The sequence below is a fragment of the Amblyraja radiata genome, chromosome 9, assembly GCF_010909765.2.
Source record: "Amblyraja radiata isolate CabotCenter1 chromosome 9, sAmbRad1.1.pri, whole genome shotgun sequence".
Classification (NCBI taxonomy): Eukaryota; Metazoa; Chordata; class Chondrichthyes; order Rajiformes; family Rajidae; genus Amblyraja; species Amblyraja radiata.
In genome coordinates, this window is record NC_045964.1 from 4,092,673 (window position 1) to 4,115,817 (window position 23,145).

Genomic DNA, 23,145 nt, shown 5'->3' on the forward strand with positions numbered 1-23,145 from the left:
TTGTGGGCTGCACTGCTGAACTCAATTAAGGACAACCCCAACAGATTTTATCAATACATAAGGGGGGGGAAAGTGTAACTGGAGAGAAAGTGGGACCCCTCAGGAATCAAAGCGGTCACCTTGTAAATTGCTCGTTTCTAAGCTTCCCCCTAGTTTTAGTAAAAACACTGAATCGAGCACTTGAAACAACTAATCTTTATTTTAACGAAACCGCATTACAGTTCAACTACTGTACCTATCCCACCGCGGGTTCAATCCTCGTATCTGCCTGCTCAAGCCCTCTAGGCCTCGCTCAAACAGAGCACTCCAGAAAGTCACGCAGTCCCAAACGCTCTCCCAGAAGATCGACGCTGGACCTCATGGTAGCAGACTTTTATATGTCCCGGGACCTCGAAGGGCCGAACCACATGGGAGTGGTCTCTTAATAATCCAATTACAGATATCGATTAACCCCATACATAACAGACATTTCCCTAACTCAATAATACAGCAGCTTATACATTGTATAAGAAAGAAAGCTCTCCAAGGAAGCAAACAAGAACAAACATTGAAACATGTGCCCTGAGGTTCAAACAATTTCTCCAAGGCTCAACAGTTCGACCAATCATCACTTAACAGGAGGACCATCTTGCAACATTATGTATACTGTTTACAATGCTTTTGCAGTGACCCAATAGAAATGATGCATTTAAGGTTAGTTTGCAAAACCGTTATCATGTTATCAATTTAAGAGAAACAGGAAGAACACCTGGACCCCTTACCATCCTGCCTATCAGTCTGAGCCTAGACTGGCTGGCGCCAATCAAAGCCTGTAAGGTTCAGCTGACATGGGTTAAGCAATTCTGACAAGTGCAGGGATCCTCCATTTTATGGTGTCTTTAATTTAGCCAATATTAACATTCCCCCGTTTTATCATTCATGATAATCCTCATCATAAATGATAATTCCAGAATACAATGATGACCGCTATACTTTAACAATGTTCTAACAAGAAGATGTTGATGTAGCTTCTCAGTATTTCATTGAGCTTCCCGAGTTTTCGTGGGCGTTGCTCCATGATATCCGTCTGATGAGTCTTCACCTCCCGAGTGTTTGTGGGCGCGAATTTCCATTGATCGATCTTGATAGTCCATTGGTTCTTGATTAGAATTCCTAAGAAAACCTGGGAGAAAACAAGTTAACTACTGATATCTTCACTAATACTTTTATAATGATGAAGATGCACCCAGGCATTTCTTCCTTCTACCTTTACTGCGGTCGGAGTCATTAAAATAACTTGGTACAGTCCTTCCAACGAACTTCTGATCCTTTCCTTACCCAATTCTTCACTAAGACATAGTCTCCAGGTTTCACTTTAATGGGAGTTACTAGTGAAGGCATACCCTCATAGGCTGCTCTCACTCTACAATGTAAATCCCTTAAGACTCTTGTCAAGGCTAAGATATAGTCAGTCATCTCTGCAGTCATATGGTGGAAATTAACTATTTTCATTGCATTCTGGTTCCCACGGGTTTTCAGGGGTCTACCGTAAATAATTTCAGCTGGGCTTAATCTAGATTTTCCTGCAGGCGTGACTCTCATCTGAAATAGGGCTATTGGAAGTAATTCCAAGTCCAGTCTCTGCCTTTAATTTGGCTAATTTGGTTTTAAGGGTCTGGTTTGCCCTTTCTGTAAGTCCGGCAGCCAGTGGTCGATAAGCACAGTGTAATTGCTGCTGGATCCCTAGCTGTTCACAAAATTCTTTATTGACTTGTCCAATAAAGTGTGGACCGTTATCTGAGCTAAATTGAATGGGAATGCTGAATCTAGGGACAATTTCTCTCATTAGCAACTTGACAACAGTAGCCGCTTTATTGTCAAGGGTTGGGTATGCTTCGATCCACCGGCTGAATACATTGACTATAACAAGTAAATATTTGTATCCTTGGCATCTTTCTAATTCAATATATTCCATTAGTAATGTCTCAAAAGGACCTATAGGCAATAGTGTTTTCCCTCCTTCACATCCTATTCCTTTCCCTGGATTGTATTTCTGGAAGACCAGGCAATTACTGCTTACCTTTTGAGCAAAAGATTGTAATTTTGGATGCCACCAAGTAGCTAATAGAGTGTCCCCTACTGCTCTAGCACCACAATGGGTTGCATAATGCATACACTCGATAACAATGAGTCTGTCATGCAGGTTTGCCCTGCTGGTGTGGCTCATAGCCCAGTCAAACAATCCAGTACACATCCCAGTTGTCTCCACCTCTCCTTATCTCCTTCAGTAGCCTCTTCTTGTAATCAAATGATTTCTTGGATGGTCGGCATCAGTTTCTCCAAGGGGGACTTGTTAGTTACACTTTTAGTCTGCCTCATCATTCTAGGTACACCACCTTACGTCCCCATGATACTTTTTTAGCTACTAAATCAGCATTACGATTTCCAATGTTTACTGGGGCCTGTCCTTTAGTATGGGCACTACATTTTATTACAGAGATTTGTCTGGGTAGCAATTGTTTGTGTGATATTTGGGTTCCTGCAGAAGTTAGAAATCCCCTATTTTTCCATAATTGCCCAAAATCATGCACCACCCCAAATTCATATTGAGAATCAGTGTAAATGTTTGCTTCTAAATCTTCCCCAATAATACAAGCCCTAAGTAAAGCGAATAATTCAGCTTGTTGTGCTGAATAGGGTGATTCAAAAGCAGCTGCTTCTACAATCTCCGTCTTTTGATTAATAATTGCATACCCAGACAACCTCTCACCCCGCTGTCCAATGGATGCACTACCGTCCACATATAATGTGATGTCAGGGTCTTCCATGGGTACATCCCTCAAGTCCTCTCTCACTGATGCTTCCTCCTCTACAACAAATAAACAGTCGTGTCCTGCTTCTGCTTGCTCTTCTGGTGGTGAAATAAGAAAAGAGGCTGGGTAAATTAATGTACAGTGTTTAAACTGCAATTTTGGATTGTTCAACAGGTAGATCTCATACTTATTTTGTCGGGCCATTGTCAAATGCTGGGTTTGGAGCTGCCCCAACAATGGCGATACCGAATGTGAACTACACTACAATATCCTGCTGCAGTGTCAAATTAGCAGCTGATTGTAAACTATTGTAGATTGCAGTTAAGATTTGAGTGCAAAGAGGATGGCCCCTAGCTACTGAATCTAATTTGGAGGAGTAACATGCAACTGGTCTATGTCCATCCCATGCTTTTGCATTAATACCGAAGTGGCACAAGCGGATAGAATTGTACAATACAGCTGGAAAGGAGGATCGTATAATGGCCTTCCCAATGCCGGGGCTTGCATCAATGATCTTTTCAGGTTCTCAAATGCTTCCTGTGCCTCCTTTGTTAGTTTAAATTCACCCTCCTTGCTGGTATAGGGTTCCTTTGTTTCTAGAGCTATATTTGGAATCCAGGGTCTGCAATAATTGACCATGCCCAGCCACTGCCTCATTTGTTTGGCTTCTTTGGGGACTGGAAATTCGCAGATAGGTTCGAGTCTGCTCTTCTCAAGACTTCTTTCGGTGGCCGAAATTATAATCCCTAGAAATTTTACTTTCTCCTGAGCTACCAGTACTGTTGATGGGGAAACCACATATCCTAGATCGGCTAGATGATTTAGTAGTTGTACAGTGTCTTCCCAATTACTGGATTCATCTTTACTAGCCACCAATAGGTCATCAACACACTGCACTAATGTTAAATTCATTTAAAACTTTAAAGTACTTAGCTGATCCTGCAGACACCTGGAAAATAAAGTAGGCGAGTTGACAAATCTTTGGGGCAACCTGGTCCAAGTATATTGTTGGCCCTTATAGGTGAAGGCAAACAAATATTGGCTGTCATCATGAAGAGGGAGATAAAAGAATGCATGTTGTACGTCGACTATTGAAAAGGCTTTTGCTTCAGCCGGTATTTGGACTAGGATATGGGCAGGATTTGGCACTAGGGCATGAAGTGGTTCTACAACAGAATTGATTTCCCTTAAGTCTTGTAGGAGTCTATATTGACCCTCCTTTCCCGGTTTCGGAACGGCAAGAATAGGGGTGTTACAGATAGATTGGCACCACCAATATTCCTTGTTCTAGCAAACCCCAAATTAATTTGTCTATGCTGCTGGTGGCTTGTTGTTTCAATGGATATTGTTGGATTGAAAGAAGTGTTACCACTTTCTGGAGACCTACACGGATGGGATTGTTGTTCACGCACCCTACCTGAGCTGTGTCCTCCGCCCATACTTGAGGGTTCACATACTCGTATACCTCACTCCCCAGATGATGACATAAGTGGGTAACAACCTTTACATGGGGCCATGTAAAATTCAACAACAAATTGCAAATTTTGCTTTTGATAATTATTCGGGTTTGCCTTTCTTACCATCGTCCCTAGGTCTTTAGCTCTAGCCGGGAAATTCACCTTTCGAGTGATGTGAGGAGCAGCCTCGTCAGTTCTTTTCCATAACTGTGCTGGTATTTTAGCATATTCGGCAGCTCCCTCTTTCCCTTCCACTAGTGCCAATACTTCTATTTCCCATTCCTGTCCTTCGTATGATTTAAAGAATGTTTCCAGCTCATTATTTTTCCCACTTCTATCATAAGCCAGTGTAATGTGAAGTGGGGGTTCATTGTCCAGATCTAAGGACTACCATTGAGGGGTCAGTATGGAGTAACATTGTCGTGCAGGGGCCCAGGGGGTCACTACTGTACCTCTATCAACACATTCTATTTTTAGTTGGAAAGCACAGAGTAAATCTCTCGCCATCAGGCTGCAATCTAATCCGGTGGTTATCACAAATCTATGTCTGATTGTCTTTCCTCCATATACTACTTTGACTGGCTCAGAGATGGGATACTGGCAAATTTCTCCTTGAAATCCAGACAGATTCTGAACTTCTCTTGATTCTGGTAAATTATAAATTGATTGAAGAGATGACATGGATGCACCTATGTCTACTAGGAAGGTGCAGATTTTACCTTCAACCTGTAGAGACAACATAGGTTCCTCATCAGACTTGCATCCAGTCACTCCTAGGTGCTGGTACTCTAGGGATCCATGATTCAGAGTTTGGCATTTATTTTCTGATCACGTATTCAGTTCTTGGTTTTACTGCAGGCGGGCTATCCTGCTTCTTTATGTCCCTCCAGTGATATCTTACAGCCCTAGCCATTTGACTGGCACAATTTTCTGTCCAGTCCATGTTATTCGTCTTAATGGCTTCTGCTACGTTAGTGGAGAGACAATTCAGTAGGATACCACAATATTGAGGGGAATTTACTCAATTTCTGTCATTTAAGTCACCCGATTGTTCCATATATAATTCAGAAAATCGCTCTAAAAACTCATCCGCTCCTTCTCCCCTTTTTGGTCTTACAACTAATATTCTGGCCAAATCGATTGGTTTCTGAAGGGTGTTGGCAAGAGCTGTTAAAACAGCTTCCTCCCTTGCGCCAATGTCCGCTATTATATTTGCAAGAGCTTCATGCGACGGATGTCCTAAATTCGTTAGGAATCTGGCATGCTCATTTGGGGGAATTATTTGCTAGATCACTGCCCATAAATTCCGGCAATCACCATCACCTCTAGAATTTAGGAGATTGAGAGGGGATCTTATAGAAACTTACAAAATTCTTAAGGGGTTGGACAGGCTAGATGCAGGAAGATTGTTCCCGATGTTGGGGAAGTCCAGGACAAGGGGTCACAGCTTAAGGATAAGGGGGAAATCCTTTAAAACCGAGATGAGAAAAACTTTTTTCACACAGAGAGTGGTGAATCTATGGAACTCTCTGCCACAGAGGGTAGTTGAGGCCAGTTCATTGGCTATATTTAAGAGGGAGTTAGATGTGGCCCTTGTGGCTAAGGGGATCAGAGGGTATGGAGAGAAGGCAGGTACGGGATACTGAGTTGGATGATCAGCCATGATCATATTGAATGACGGTGCAGGCTCGAAAGGCCGAATGGCCTACTCCTGCACCTAATTTCTATGTTTCTATGATAAACGTGCATAGTAGTTCTTAAGTGATCCACAAAAGAAGCGGGTGATTTTCTACGATCAGGTATTTGATTTAAAATAGCCATCATCTCATTAGGCTTCCATGGGGAATAGACTCTAATTGTACGGGGATTATTTGCAATCACTGCATTGGCTGGATCAAAAGAAGGATTAGGCATTTCCCTTACAGGGAACTGTCGAAGGGTTGTTTGTTTAGCTTCAGGATCTACCTCCGCTTCTTCAATTATGGTCTCACACCCAGATGTATCTTCCCTTTGGTACTTGGGTTCATGGTACTTTCTAAAGGATTTCCTTCCTTCCTTAACTGCTCATTCAATTTGTCTGGGGGTATGCTCTTCTTTTTCCATAACTAATTTAGTCTTTTTCCTAGTTTGGCTTCTGGTACTGTGAACTCTAGGACTGTCTGTAATGGACGGAGCGGTCGGGGTTAAGGAAGTTTGTACCCTGGGATTTAATTGTCTATTCCTATTACGAACTCCGTGATGTGCATTTGAGATATCGGGATCATTACGTGAATAAGGTGGTGGACCTGAATTTCTAGTTCTAACACACTCCCAGTCTTATAAATAATCATCGTCATCCCCCTCATAACCAGTGCCAACCTTCGGGTCCTCGCGCTTAAGACTTATTGATGATAATCTTTCTGTGAAAGATTTCCTTCTCCCTTTATCTTTAATACCCTCAGTGACTTCCCTTAGGCTACCTGGAGGTTCAAATGCTTCAGTATCTTATACTACTATCCCCGTTTTCGAGTTGCTTATTTCCAACTTGCCATTCTTTCCTCCGCTCTACTCACTTTCTGTTCCTCGTAATAATTTCTCCACAATTCAATTAATTCATGTGCCTCTGTATTATCGCTGCACTGCAATATAATCTGCTCAATGTATTTTAATCCCTTTACTGTATCTATGCCCCCTCTGGGCCATAATACGTTCCCTAATTCTCTATTTAACGATCCGGAAAGAATTCTCAATCAATCAGCTTTTTGTGTAAATTCACTGCATATTTCTTGCAGAGGACTTTCCGAGTCAGCGGTCATATCTTTATTTGCGTGGTTTCCCATTCTGTTGGATAAGGAAGCAACTGTAAACTACTTGCACCTCTTAGCAATTTCCCTTTCTAATTTTGAAATTAACAAAGTCGTTTTAGACAATTTTCAAATCAAAATGCTCCAGGAAACAACCAATCACACTCACACACGTTCTCGCAGCCCGTCTCCTATCCCCGATCTTAATCTGAACGCATGCAAATGAACTCTAAACACGTGAGCAAAATTGAACACAAAAAATGAATTAGTCCACTTATCAGAAGTATACCTAACTACACTCCTGCATAAATCAAAAACATTCACTTATTACGAATCACGCACTCCAAGAAATCTTCCTCGTGGTGCAATCAATCAGCGGGATGACTCCTCCCCGACGCAGCGATCGAAGGAGTACAACCCCTGATCGAACCACCCTGATTCAGATTCTTATAATACGATCTTAAACAAATACAAACATTTAACTCAAACCCACTCTTACTTCAAGTTTCTAAATCTGTAAACACTCGCACAAGCAGCAACACAAATGATGGTCCGCGGACCTAACACCATCTAAATCTTAACTTTTAATTCTTAATATACTCTTAAGTTTATTTACATACACAGAATATTTACAAAATTTGGATCCTATTACAATACGAAAAGCTAGATTTTTACAAACTATACAAAATGATTTAAAGCACTAGCGCAATGTTCACGAACACTCGATCTTGACACCGCGTCATGCTGTTATCACGCAGTGAATCTCTCCCTCTGATGCCGAAAAATTTCCCCTTCCTAGTTTACTCTTTGCTGAGGGGTACTACTCCTTAAATAACTACTTTTCCTCCCAAATGTTACTATCCCTCTGCTAAGCCTGGACTTCTATAGGGGGACCGCTATCCCTCCTCTCTAAACTCGACAGAATTAGGGGTACCATTCGCTATTCGGATTACTTTTCATCACATTTGGCTTTGCAAATATAGATTTGAACTCGAACTCCTAATTTTAGTGCGTATCTCTTCTAGTACGCGGGCTCTCGAATCAAACTAAAATTTTCCAGTTGAATTCTTGAACGGACTGGAGTATTCTGGCGTATCTATACTCTGTCCGTCCAAGCCCAGTACCTTTACGAGGTTCTTCGTCCATCCGAGAGACTCAGATACCTTCACGCAGATACTCCTCTCTACTGGGCACCGAGGATTCAGCACATAGCCGCTTTGTGCTGTGAGTTCTCTATACCGATTTTCAGAGCGCACCATTTCAATTTGCGCTCCCGCCAAAGATCCGATCGAAGGTCAGATCTGTATTTTAATACCCCACCAATTTGGATACCAAGTCTAACCCTGGGCCACTCCTCGCCCGATGAAGCGCGTTTGACTCTCGTTAAAGCAGCTGCAGTCTGCCAACTACGACCAACGTTTTGGGCCTCTAACCCAGGAAAGGGACTCTAACCCAACCCCCGCAGGGCCTCTAACCCCCACCCTGGTTTTATGGGCCCCTAACCCAAAGGCGTGCTAACCACTCCCCCGTGCTTGCTAGACTCTGTTCTAATGATCTCGATTAGACCCTTTCCCAAGCCCGCGAATGATCGATGCGAAAACTGCACCGTAGGCCCTATTTCTGCACTCGCGATCGAAGCAGCTCAACACCCTTAATCGCAACTTGTGTTTGGGGGTCTTTTGAGATCCCGGACAAGCCCCCAATGTAAATTGCTCGTTTCTAAGCTTCCCCCCAGTCTAGTTTCAGTAAAAATACTGAATTAAGCACTTGAAACAACTAATCTTTATTTTAACAAAAGTGCATTACAGTTCAACTACTGTACCTATCCCACCGCGGGTTCAATCCTCGTATCTGCCTGATCAAGCCCTTTAGGCCTCGCTCAGACAGAGACACTCCAGAAGGTCACGTAGTCCCAAGCGCTCTCCCAGAAGATTGACGCGGGACCTCGTGGTAGCGGATTTTTATATGTCCCGGGACCTCGAGGGGCCGTACCACATGGGGGTGGTCTCTTAATAATCCAATTACAGATATTGATTAACCGCATACACAATAGACATTTCCCTAACCCAATAATACAGCGGCTTATACATTGTATAAGAAAGAAAGCTTTCGAAGGAAGCAAACTAAAGAACAAACATTGAAACATGTGCCCTGAGATTCAAACAATTTCTCCAAGGCTCAACAGTTCGACCAATCATCAATTAACAGGATGACTGTCTTGCAACATTATGTATACTGTTTACAATGCTTTTGCAGCGATCCAATAGAAATGATGCATTTAAGGTCAGTTTGCAAAACCGCTATACATGTTATCAATTTAAGAGAAACAGAGAGAACACCTGGACCCCTTACCATCCTGCATATCAGTCTGAGCCTAGACTGGCTGGCGCCAATCAAAGCCTGTAAGGTTCAGCTGACAAGGGTTAAGCAATTCTGACAAGTGCAGGGATTCTCCATTTTATGGTGTCTTTAATTTGGCCAATAGTAACAACCTCTGTGTGGAGCCACAGGAGATGGGCAAGGTCCTCAATGAGTATCTCTCCTCTGTATTTACCGAGGATGGAGGAACTTGGGGCAGTCAATGGAAGTATCTTGAGAAGTATATTACGGTTGAAGGTACTATCGTATATGAAGGTAGACAAATCTCCAGGGCCTGATCAGATATATCCGAGGACATTGTGGGAAACCAGAGAGGAAATTGCAGGAGCCCTGGTTGAAATTTATGAGTCATCTTTAAATGCAGGAGATGTGCAGGAAGACTAGAAGGTGGCAAATGTAGTGCCTTTGAGCTTAACATCTGCAGTTGGAAAGTTACTAGAGGCTATTCTGAAAGATAGGATATCCAGGCATTGAGGCGGACAAGGGCTGATTAGGGATAGTCAGCATGATTTTCTTTGTGGGAGCTCGTGTCTCAAATCTGATTGAGGTTTTTGAAGACGTGACCAAAATGTCGATGAGGGCAGAACTGTAGATGTTGTATATATGGACTTCAGTAAAGCATTCAACAAGGTTCCTCATGGTAGGCTGCTCTGGAACATTAGATCGCATGGGATCCAAGGAGAGATAGCTGAATGGATAGAAAATTGGTCTCATGGAAGGAAGCATGGTGGAAGGTTGCTTCTCGGACTGGAGGCCTGTGACTAGTGGTGTGCCTCAGAGTTCAGTGCTGGGCCCGTTGCTGTTTGTCATCTATATCAATGATTTGGATGAGGACATCCAAGGCAAGATTAGCAAGTTTGCAGATGATACAAAAGTGGGTGGTTTTGCAGATAGTGAAGATGGTTGTGAAAAATGTCAGCAGGATCTTGATCAATTGGCAAGTGGGCTGAGAAATATTGATGGAATTTAATGCAGAAAAATGTGAGGTGCTGCAATTTGGGACGTCTAACATGGGCAGGACCTACACCGTGAATGGTACGGCTCTCGGTAGTGTAGAGCAGAGGGATCTAGGTGCATAGTTTCCTGAAGGTGGAGTCACAGGTAGATTGGGGGGTCAAAAAGGCTTTTGGCACCTTTTGGCCTTCATCAGTCGGAGTATAGAGTACAGAAGTTGGGAGGTCATGCTGCAGTTATATAAGATGTTGGTGAGGCCACATTTAGAATATTGTGTTCAGTTCTGGGCACCATGTTATAGGAAAGATGTTGACAAGCTGGAAAGGGTACAGAAAAGATTTACGAGGATGTTGCCAGGACTTGAGGGTCTGAGCTATAGGCAGATGTTGAGTATGCTGGGACGATTCATTGGAGGGCAGGAGGATGAGGAGTGATCATACAGAGGTGTGTAAAATCATGAGAGGCATAGATTGGGTAGATGCACATAAAATCCGCAGCCCGCAAAATTCGGGCTGATTGAATGCCTGAAGCTGCGGCAGATGTAAGTGAAGGGGGGAGAGAGGTGGGCCACACTACCCAGTCTCATTGGAGAATTAATCTGTCACCTAGAGGGAAGCAGCTCCAAGATCTTATAGAGGTGTATAAAATCATGAGAGGAATAGATCGGGTAGATGCACAGAGTCCGTTGCCCAGAGTAGGTGAATGGAGGACCAGAGGACATAGGTTTAAGGTGAAGGCGTAACCATTTAATAGGAATCTGAGGGGTAAATTTTTCATACAAAGGGTGGTGGATGTATGGAACAAGCTGCCAGAGGAGGTAGTTGAGGCAGGGACTATCCCAACATTTAAGAAACCGTTAGGCAAGTACATGGATAGGACAGTTTTGGAGGGATTTGGACCAAATGCTGGCAGGTGGGACTACTGTGGCTGGGACATGTGGGACGTGTGGGCAAGTTGGGTCGAAGGGCCTGTTTCCACAATGTATCACTCTATTATTGTATTAATGAGAAATGCATTTACACACTATATCTTAGGCATCATTTTGATTATATTAACTTGATCTGTAATAACCATTTTATGACGGAATAGTTTATTGTTTTATTAAACAGCATTTGGTAATTCTTGAAATAGAACATTTTTCCAACAGAATATGGTTGTCCTATATTATTCTATATTCCTGTATTTCTTCCTTTGGAAAATGGTTTGACATGTTTAAAAAAACAACAGGTTGGTTAACAGTAGGAAGGAACTGCAGAAGCTGGTTTAAATCGAAGATAGACACAAAAAGCTGGTGTAACTCAGCGGGACTGGCAGCATCTCTGGAGAGAGGGAATGGGTGACGTTTCTGAAGAAGGGTCTCGACCCGAAACGTCACCCATTCCCTCCATCCAGAGATGCTGCCTGTCCCGCTGAGTTACTCGATCTTTTTGTGTCTAAGGCTGGTTAATAGGCTGCAGGCTGCATCTTCAGGAAGACTTGCATTATCTCCTGATTACTAACTTCAACCAAAATTCTTTCCAGCATGCTATAAGAGAACATGGGGCATGTTCAAATTAAAAAAAACACAGGCTGCAAATTGAAGACATTTGCAAGGAAAATAATTTTATTTCACAAGCAAGGTTAACCAAAGCAATTGAGTTTATCTGTTTTCTCCTCAGACTGACTGCCTGCAGAATATCTGGTGAAGAGCACCAACTTCTCCAGCTAAGCTCATCGCTCTTCCTCATCACAATAACGCTTTGGTTAAAATTGATGATCAGGACTAATTTTGTTAAGGTAAGAACTGTAGATGCTGGTTTAAATCGAAGGTAGACACAAAATGCTGGAGTAACTCAGCAGGACAGGCAGCATCTCTGGAGAGAAGGAATGGGTGACATTTCAGATTGAGACCCTCATTCAGACTGAAGAAGGGACTCGACCCAAAACGTTACCCATTACTTCTCTCCAGAGATTCTGCCTGTCCCTCTGAGTTACTCCAGCATTCTGTGTCTACCTAATTTTGTTAAGGTGTGTAGCCTTTTGCGTTGCTATAAATAATAAATTAATAAATGGACACGGGAGGGGCAATCACATAGGGCGGTTCTCTGTTACAAGCATAATTATTTTACATTGTGGAAGGGGTGGGGAGGGGGGGTTGGAAGCAAATAGGCAGCAGTTTTGCAGATAAACTACATACAGGTCTAATCAACATGCACTGATAAGGCCAAGCACTGTCGTGGGCTTTATTCAGAATCAGAGTAAGTTTCAATAAACTTTTAATGAGGATCTGAGTTGTGCTGCTCTGGAAGGTTGGCTAGCTTTACCCTACCCAGATGCATTCAGGGACAGGCACATATAACAGGGTAGCAAGGTTAATGGTCAACTGGTTCTCCAGGTCCAACTTTACCTCAATCAATTCAATCGTTATATAGGGCCAATATTTTTCTTTATAGACCTCTAGGACACATACTGCAGGAGGAAGCAATCACATCAGATATCCATCCCATTAGATGTCATTCCAATGACTGGAATGGACAGGGGTTGCATTCAACGCAAAGTATCTGAATGCCATCAATGCATTGAAAAGGGGAAATGAACATAATATAGCCAGACAAAAATGCTGGAGAAACTCAGCGGGTGCAGCAGCATCTATGGAGCGAAGCGATAGTTGCCTATTTCCTTCGCTCCATAGGTGCTGCTGCACCCGCTGAGTTTCTCCAGCATTTATGTCTACCTTCGATTTTCCAGCATCTGCAGTTCATTCTTGAACATAATATAGCCAGAGTTTCACTGGCTGAATTTAGTCTAGTGGGGCCATTACGGTACGGTATTCCAGAACTCTTCCTTTGGTGGCGCTTCATTCTTGATCAGCATTCTTTGTATGTTAAAGAAACACAATTTAAACGTAACAGAAAACCTGAATCTGCCAACATAAACCCGAGTAAACAAATGCATTTCAGTGCAATGAAAACTGAAATCGACCTGGAAACGACTTCTTGAGATAGTTCAAGCTCACTGGGTGGAATATGATAACAGCCCTCTTGTTCAAGTGTCATCAATCCGTTGTCCACAAAGGGAAGATGCTTACCTCAAGAGCACCCGCATTCTTGTCACCCCAATAATGGCAGTCGGTCCCTCTAGTGAAAAATTCAACGCAAAGTGTTATGTTAACTTGGCGGTACACGCTCTAGAATATCCGAAGCGCTTTAGATTGACATTATTTCCCGACACGTTGCATATCTATGTTGTTACTTTGTGCCCAGAAAGTAAAGCAGAGTAAATGCACTTACTTCCTGTGTTTGGGAAGCTTTACATTTCTTCGCCTCCAGGCACTGATTCTCGCTGCGTGTATTGGAAGTTTGTGTCGGGTTTTAAGAAACACATCAAAACTCACCGAATGGGAGGGAATTCGCCGGAATAAGCACCACCTGGCCTCAGGTCACCTTCAGATGAATGACTTTCGTGTGAAGTGAAGTCTGAAGTGAAGGGACGGGCAAGTATCTTGGCGGCGGCAGAGATTCCGACTGGAATTCTCAGAGCTTTGCTTGGTAAGAAAGATTCACTTTCTTCTGCTGGAGTTTCCATGGTTGTCAGATGGACTTCTGACAGAGAAATCGGTGAAAGTTTAACGGTTAATGGCACACACATTGGTTTAAATGACATTTACTTATTTCGTTTACTTATAGATGATGAAATTAAAGAGCTTTTGGTTGGGTGATCATATTAAAAAACAAATATGAGTTTAAACAACTGAGGTTTTTTTTAGTTTCGAAAAAAGTTTGTACGTGTTCCATGCATGGTGTGTTTTTATTATGTCTGTTTCAATATAGCACCCATTTGTAACAGTTCCCCATTTTAACACATTTTATTCACTGTTGTTGAATAGTACAACAGATGCATTTCAGATCAGGATTGCGGTAAATTCCAAACATTTAAGTACCAGTGATTTTGTGTATGTGTGTGTGAGAGAGAGACATAATTAAAATGATTTTCGTCAATATGCTGTCAGGAATGCAGTCATTAAAACCAATTCCAATACTTTTTTTCTCTGTGTAATAAATACCACATTCATCAGCATTCAACTTGCGCTGGAGCAACGCTGTCCCCATGTGAACTCCACAGCGTGGCAGCAATTCAACTCTGGGCACTCTGTCAACTTTCAGAATATCAAAACAAGAAAAAAAACCTTAACTCAGGCAGGGAGGGGGGGGGGGGGCGCATGATTCAGCATGCAACGTGGGTTCATTGTGTTCTGAATACTTGGTGTTTAAAAGAATGCTCTACTTTTAACTATTGTCATGAACTATGTTTCTGTGTTAACAAAATCATGGTATGATTTTTCCCCATTTCACTTCATAGAAACATAGAAGGTAAGTGCAGGAGTAGTCCATTCGGCCCTTCAAGCCAACATCGGCATTCAATATGATTATGGCTGATCTTCCAAAATCAGTATCCTGCTTTTTCCCCATAGTCCTTGATTCCGTTAGCCCTACGAGCTAAATCTAACACACTCTTGAAAACATCAATTCATATTTGTGATGGATAACAAATCTTTTAGAACATGATGCCATTTTAAATAAAATTATTTTTATCAGCACACCCTAAATACTGTATGGGTCATATTTCAGAAACAATTTTAAAACTATTTATTTCATTCAACCTATAATGCTTGCTTACCACGATTTCTGTAGCACAGTTTAACTGTAGTAATCTTGTTCAGGGCATGGCAAATCACCTTGCAGAAAGTGTGGTGTTCTGAAGAGTTGCTGTAAAATTGTAGTAGATATGGGAGCCAATTTGCCACAGCAAGCTCTGACCAAGGGCTACGGACTGGAAAATCAAATTTTATGCCAGTGATTAAGGAATATTGACCAGGATAACAGACATAAAACGTCTGATCTTATTTCAAATAGTGTTCCACAATTGTTTCCGTCTCCCTGAGGAGAGAGATGGCCCCTTAGTTGAGCACCTCACTGAGTACAGTGATCCAGCAGCCCAAGTTCAATCCCCACCACAGGTTCTGCCTCTGTGGAGGGTGCATGTTCTCCCTGTAACCGTGTGAGCTTTCTCCAGGTTTAGATTTAGATTTTTGCCCGATGGGAGCAGGGAGAAGAAGGAATGGCTGGGATGGGACAAGTCTTTGATTCTGTTGGCTGCTTTTCTGAGGCAGCGTGAAGTGTAGATGGAGGCAATAGTAGGAAGTCCGGTCTGTGTGAAAGACTGGGCTACATCTATAACTCTCTGGCAGCCTTGCAGTCTTTTCATCTCCGGCCTTTATCCACCATCCGCCTATCAAAAACCTTCTGTCAGCCATTGTCCTGTCCTTCTTTTCCAGCTTTCTTTCCCCTTTACAATCAGTGTGAAGAAAGGTCCTAACCCGAAGCGTCATCTATTCACGTTCTCCAGATCCTGCCTGACCTTCTGAGATACTCCAGCACTCTGTGTCTTTGCTTGCAGTTATTTTGGCAGCACAAACCCACAATCTCACTATCTGTAAATCTGGTTGATGGACAATTCACAGCATCTGCAATGAAACAACATCGTATTTTCATTGAAATCCATGCCTGAAAAAGTCATACAGGACTTCTTCTTGCGTATGGCGTGCAAGCCTAAAGTTGCAGGACAACTTGTTCTATTTGATCTTATTTGATTGTGCATGCCGGGTCGATTGCATTCGTCGAAACAGGGCGGATCACGTGAAGGCTGCAATCTCCCACCCCGGAACACAGGACAATACAATATGATACAATAGAACTTTATTAATCTCCGGAGGGAATTTGAACTGCCAACAGTCATAAAACACAAAGATACATGAAACATGAAATTACAGTGACAAGTGGAAAAGATTGGGGATGTGCAAAGATTGGGGAGGGGGAAGAGGAGTCAGTCTATTATACCATACCAATAGCAGTACTGTCACCACTTTCACTCCAGTTTGTTTAACTCTTTTTCTACGTGAGTTTTCAGTGCATACGGTATGGGACCAGTATTACAGAAGTTTGATACATTTATGATTTTGCAGCATATTCATTTCCATTTATGAATCCTTAAGTTTATCTCCATTTTGCTTTAGAAGCATATTTGGAGTCACGCTAAGTGTGTTTTTCTAATCCACACTTAACTCTCTCAGCAAACTCTTCTTGTTTCCTTATTTCCTGATGACATAGGCCATTTGGCCCTTTGGTCTGTGCTGGCTCACAGTGTAATTGCATTTCATCACTAATTTTCTCTGTAATGTAGAATTCCCCACATACGCATCACTCCCCTAAGATTCTACCTACATTCTAGGAGCAACTTAGCTTAGCTGTTTAACCCGCGGGTATGTGGGAATACCCTGGGGAAAACCACAAGGTCACCGGAGAACTTGACACTGACAGGACTGGCGGTCAGGGTCAAATCCAGGCCACTAGCCCCATGAGGCAGCAGTTCCATGAGCTGCCATTTGCTGCCCAAAAGAATCCCTATCAGAATCAGCCTGTTATCATAATCTGCTTCTATAGTCTGTCACTGTGTTGTCTGGGAGGGGTACATATTCATTAGGGCAGCACAGTGGCACAACTGGTAGAGCAGGTAGAATTTTGGAAACATTCTTCTTCTTCAGAAAAACAGTATCCAGTTGGAAACACCTGACATTGCTCATCTTTCTCAATGTTATCTAAACCACATACAATGGTCTTCCACTGTAATTGCAATCCCATCTATTGAGCGCCACTACTTTGGGTTCCATAATTACATTTAGCCCTGCATACAGATGCTGTGTGCCCTTGCTGACTACAGCTATAACATCCTGCTGCTCCAAAGGGTCACATTTCAGCTGAATGATTCATACTACAACAATAACAGGCTTTCCTGCCAGATCTGCCTTTTGCGACACTCATGTGATTCTGGCTCAAAGCAGGAATTCTTCCCATTGCTTCTGCTGTTAGTATGGCCATTGTATGTACACCAACAGCTGGGATTCCATACACTTATACAGGTTATTTCCATATATATTGCTATTTTGCATACATATTTGATCTAGTATTCTGTTAACTTGGACAGAATATGTTCACAATTTAGCCCACAAACAAATGTATCTCACAACATGCCATTCACAGATATTTTTTATACCAACACTTGCTAATGGTTTAACTTGATTATGATTGCAAACTTATAACTCTCCAATATACCGCACAGTGGCACAACTAATAGAGCTGCTGTCTCTCAACTGCAGGTTCAACTCTGAGCCCAGCTGAGTGCGTGGAATTTGCCCATTCTCTCTGTGACTACATGAGTTTGTTCCAGGTGCTCCAGTTTTCTCCCAAATCCTAAAGATATACAGGTTGGTAGGTCAAGAATCAAGAGTGGTTAATTGTCATATCTATCAGGGACAGAACAACAAATATCTATCAGGAACAGAACAACAAACATTATTGCTTGCTGCAGCTTTACAGACTATGTAATAAAATGTAATAAAATAATATGAAATAGCGGCACATTTGGATAGCAGTAACAGGATCGGTCCGAGTCAGCATGGATTTACGAAGGGGAAATCATGCTTAACTAATCTTCTGGAATTTTTTGAAGATGTGACTAGGAAAATGGACAAGGGAGTGTCAGTGGATGTAGTGTACCTGGACTTTCAGAAAGCATTTGATAAGGTCCCACATAGGAGATTAGTGGGCAAAATTAGGGCACATGGTATTGGGGGTAGAGTGCTGACATGGATAGAAAATTGGTTGGCAGACAGGAAACAAAGAGTAGGGATTAATGGGTCCCTTTCAGAATGGCAGGCAGTGACTAGTGGGGTACCGCTCGGTGCTGGGACCACTGCTATTTACAATATACATTAATGATTTAGATGAAGGGATTATGTAACATTAGCAAATTTGCAGATGACACAAAGCTGGGTGGCAGTGTGAACTGTGAGGAAGATGCTGTGAGAATGCAGGATGACTTGGACATCCTGCATTGTTTGAACTGTTTTGACTGTTTTACTGTTTTACTGTTCTTTTTACAAACCATGTTCTCGGGGTATCTAAATCTAAATTTTATTAGTTATTTATGTTATGACATCGGATGGAAGCTGCATACCAAATCTCATTGCACTTATGTGCAATGACAATAAAATATATTATTATTATTATTATTATTATTATTATTACATGTTGGGTGAGTGGGCAGATGCATGGCAGATGCAGTTTAATGTGGATGAATGTGAAGTTATCCACTTTGGTAACAAAAACGAAGGCTGATTATTATCTAAATGGTGTCAAGTTGGGAAAAAGGGAAGTACAACAGGATCTGGGGGTCTTTGTTCATCAGTCAATGAAAGTAAGCATGCAGGTACAGCAGGCAGTGAAGAAAGCGAATGGCATGTTGGTCTTCATACCAAGAGGAGTTGAGTATAGGAACAAAGAGGTCCTTCTGCAGTTGTACAGGGCCCTAGTGAGACCACAACTGGTGTATTGGGAGCAGTTTTGGTCCCATAATTTGAGGAAGGACATTCTTGCTATTGAGGGAGAGCAGCGTAGGTTCACAAGGTTAATTCCTGGGATGGCAGGACTGTCATATGCTGAGAGAATGGAGCAGCTGGGCTTGTATACTCTGGAATTTAGAAGGATTAGAGGGGATCTTATTGAAAAATATAAGATTATTAAGGGTGTGGGCACACTAGAGGCAGGAAACATGTTCCCGATGTTGGAGGAGTCCAGAACTAGGGGCCACAGTTTAAGAATAAGGGGTAAGGCATTTAGAACAGAGATGAGGAAACACTTTTTCACACAAAGAGTTGTGAGTCTGTGAAATTCTCTGCCTCAGAGGGCGGTGGAGGCCGGTTCTCTGGATACTTTCAAGAGAGAGCTTGATAGGGCTCTTAAAGATAGCGGAGTCAGGGGATATGGGGAGAAGGCAGGAACAGGGTACTGATTGGGGATGATCAGCCATGATCACATTGAATGGCGGTGCTGGCTCGAAAGTGCCGAATGACCTATTCCTGAACCTATTGTCTATTGCCTATTGTCTATTAATATATATGTAATAATTAATAATACAATAAATTAATAAACAGGAACCCATAACAGCATTGATCTACAGAGGATTTTTGGGTAAAGGTCCATAACTCCCTGAAAGTGGCAACATAAGTAGATTGATTGGTACAGAAGGCATATGGCATGCTTGCTTTCATTGGTCGGAGCATTGAGTGTAAGAGTCAGAAAGCTTTATAGGACTTTGGGCCAGCCGCATTTTGAGTAGTTTGTGCAGTTCTGGTTTCTCCATTGCAGGAATTATGTGGAGGCTTACGAGAGGGTGCAGAGGACGTTTAGCAGAATGCTGTCTGGATAAGTGAGTATTACCTATAAGGAGTGGTTGGACAACCTTTGTGTTGGAAAGAACTGCAGGTGCTGGTTTACAGAGATGGTGGTGGAGGCAGATACGATAAGAACTTCTAAGAGCTTTTAGATAGGTAAATGGATATGCTGGGAATGGAGGGATTCGGAGGGATTCGGATCACATACAAGCAGTAGTTTAACTTGGCATCATGTTCGGCATGAACATTATGGGCCGAAGGGCCAGTTCCTGTGCTGTACTGTTCTATGTTCTGGTAATACATACCAGACTATCATATTGCAAAATGTAATTATGTGGTGCAACCAAAATAGTTCCTTGTAGATCAATGATCAAGTTGGGCTGTGGTTGGGCTTGTGCACTGTGGTTCAAGAGTGTAATGATTGTGGGAAATAGCTGTTCTTGAACCTGGAGGTCAGGGATCTCAGGCTCATGTACCTCCTTCCCGATGGTAACAAGATAAGAATGCGGCCAAGTTGGTGCAGGTCTTTGATATTAGGGTGCGGGTCTGAAGAAGGGTCTCAACACGAAACATCACCTATTCCTTTACTCCAGAAATGCTGCCTGACCCGCTGAGTTATTCCAGCATTTTGTGTGTCTCTTTGATATTAGCTATTATTTTGAGGCAGCACCTCCTGTAGACCCCTTCAAGGGTTGGGAGGTCAGCACACACAATGGACTGGGCAGTGTCTAACACTATCTGCAGCCTTCGAGTTACCGAACCTGGCTGTGATGCAACTAGTCAGTGTGCTTTCTACCCATTACCTGAAGAAGTATATCAGGCGATATACTGAATCTCCTCAATTTTCGAAGGAAGTAGAAGCACTGGAACATTTTTTTGTGTTTGCATCAATGTCATAGTCATAGTCATAGAGTGATACAGTGTGGAAACAGGCCCTTCGGCCCAACTTGCCCACATCGGCCAACAATGTCCAGCTACACTAGTCCCACTTGCCTGTGCTTGGTCCAAATCCCTCCAAACCTGTCCTATCCATGTACCTGTCTAACTGTTTCTTAAATGATGGGATAGTCCCAGCCTCAACCATCTCTTCTGGCAGCTTGTTCTATACACCACCACCCTTTGTGTGAAAAAGTTACACCTCGGATTCCTATTAAATCTTTTCCCCTTCACCTTGAACATATGTCCTCTGGTCCTCGATTCGCCTACTCTGAGCAAGAGACTCTGTGCATCTATGCGATCTCTCCTCTCATGATTTTGTACACCTCTTCCTCCTGTGCTCCATGGAATAACGACCCAGCCTACTCAACCTCTCCCTATAGCTCACACCCTCTCGTCCTGGCAACATCCTCGTAAATCTTTCCTGAACCCTTTCAAGCTTGACAATATCTTTCCTATAACATGGTGCCCAAAACTGAACACAATATTCTAAATGCGGTCTCACAATGTCTTATACAACTGCAACATGATCTCCCGACTTCTATACTCAATACTCTGACTGATGAAGGCCAAAGTGCCAAAAGCCTTTTTGACCACCTTATCTACCTGTGACTCGACCTTCAAGGAACCATGCACCTGTACTCCTAGATACCTCTGCTCTACAACACTACCCAGAGGCACTACCGTTTATTGTGTATGGCCTGCCCTTGTTCGACGTCCCAAAATGCAACACCTCACACTTCTCTGTGCTAAATTCCATCAACCATTCCTCTGCCCACCTGTCCAATCGATCCAGATCCTGCTGCAATCTTTCACAACCATCTTCACTATCTGCAAAACCACACACTTTTGTATCATCAGCAAACCTGCTAATCTTACCCTGTATGTTCTCATCCAAATCGTTGATGCAGATGACAAGCAGTAACGGGCCCAGCACCAAACCCTGAGGCACAGCTGGGCTTAGCACAGATCCTTAGAGATATGCACATCCAAGAACCTAAAGTTGTCGACACTCTGTACTGCCTTCCTATCCCATCATGTCGATGAAGACAGATGCATGGTTCCTCGACGCTCCCTTCCCAAAGTCAACAAGCAGCTCTTTGTTTAATCTAATGTTCTGAGTAAGGTTGTTGTTTTGTCATCATTCAATCAGATTATCAGCCTCCTTCCGCTACTCTGACTCATCATTACCCGTTATTCATCAACGTTTAGTTTAGTTTATTATGGTCACGTGTACCGAGGTACAGTGAAAAGCTTTTGTTTGCATGCTATCCAGTCAAAAAAAGACTATATATGAATATAATGAAGCTGTGCACAGATAACAGATAAAGGCTCCAACATTTAGTGCAAAGGTATAACATTGAAGTCCAGTAATGTCTGATTAATAGGTACACAAAAATGCTGGAGAAACTCAGCAGGTGCAGCAGCATCTATGGAGCGAAGGAGATAGGCAACGTTTCGGGCCGAAACCCTTCTGATTAATGTCTGATTAATGACAGTTCAGAGGTCTCCAATGAAGTAGATAGGAGGCCAGGACCGCACTCTAGCCTGATACCAAGGTGTTACTGTCAACAAATTTAAAGATGGCGTTGGAACTGTTACTAGCTACACAGTCGTGGGTATAGAGAGAATAGAGCAGGGGACTGAGCACACAGTTCTGAGGTACTCCTAAACTGACAACTAGACTTAAGTGTTTAAGAAAATGAACTGCAGATGCTGGTTTAAACTGAAGATAGACACGAAAATCTGGAGTAACTCAGTGGGACAGGCAGCATCTCTGGAGAGAAGGGTTTCGGGTCAAAACCATTCTTCAGACCGAAGCTAGACTTCCATGTGGACCAATGCAGAGTGGAGAGCCAGTGAGATTGCATATGCTGTTGATCTCTGTGGTTAATCAGATGCTGTGAATTGCCCCCAGAAATGGAGTCTTGGGGACAGGGTGGTTAATGAGAATATGTGTGATTTTTTTTAAAGTGGTCAGTGTAGAATTAATGAAAATTAGTGGTTAATGATCATTATAGACTCAGCGGGCCAATGAGTCTGTTTCCATGTGTGTTACTCTATCACTTTGCAATCTCAGGGTTAAAAATCAGGTTTCATGTCACATTGTTCAGTGGGACATTGATAATCTGCCAGCATTATGTTCGAATCAGGCACCACTACTGATGGGAGTGGCTTCTTTTGTTCACATATGGATTCATTTCAAGTACTTCCAGTTCTGCCGTTTACTTTGACCCTGTTATTTGCACTAACACTTGTCAATTTGTTTGAAATATAACAGAAGGACTGCTGTGCGTTGTCTTTCCTACCAATATTTCCATCGTACCAAGCCTTGGGCATTACTGTCCAAGCCTCATTACAAATATCATTTGCAGAGACAAAGCACAGCAGTCATTCCAGTATATTTCAAACAAATTGACAAGTGTTTTAGTCCTGTCATCTTATGCAGTTTCTTACCTGGATAGTTAGTGGGCCTTCCCTTTTACCTGCAACAAATTTGACAGGCATTGTCTTTCTTTATTTTGTGCCTGAGATTTGTCATGACAAGTCGTCAGTTCTTGACATCCACCCTGCCA

At 42.6% G+C, this 23,145-nt stretch overlaps 1 long non-coding RNA gene across 1 annotated transcript; it reads right to left on the bottom strand.

Annotated features, from left to right (window-relative positions):
• Window positions 1-834: 834 nt before the first annotated feature.
• On the bottom strand, window positions 835-13,938 carry LOC116976676. The gene is made up of 3 exons (XR_004413019.1): window positions 13,635-13,938; window positions 13,433-13,481; window positions 835-1,162 (listed from the first exon to the last, which is right to left on the bottom strand). It is a non-coding gene; the product is annotated as an uncharacterized LOC116976676 (long non-coding RNA).
• Between the last annotated feature and the right edge of the window lie 9,207 nt (window positions 13,939-23,145).